Source organism: Eurypyga helias, unplaced genomic scaffold (genome assembly GCF_000690775.1).
Source record: "Eurypyga helias isolate BGI_N326 unplaced genomic scaffold, ASM69077v1 scaffold8343, whole genome shotgun sequence".
Taxonomy (NCBI): Eukaryota; Metazoa; Chordata; class Aves; order Eurypygiformes; family Eurypygidae; genus Eurypyga; species Eurypyga helias.
The window spans coordinates 30911-31122 of NW_010243048.1; positions in this window are offsets into that span (position 1 = coordinate 30911).

Genomic DNA, 212 nt, shown 5'->3' on the forward strand with positions numbered 1-212 from the left:
CCACGTCTGTGGGGCGCTGCCTGTCTCCCCTGTGTACTAACCTATTTTTTCTCAGTATTTTGGGCTCCGGCATTGTTGTGGTAAGGTTTGCACAGCGCAAGGTGTTTTTTTCCTCCAGTTGATTATTCTCTCATTTTTCCTCTCGCCCTCATTCTGCTTTTCCCCGCAGAACACGAACGCCGTTCGCTGAGAAACTGTGTCAGCCTTCCTCG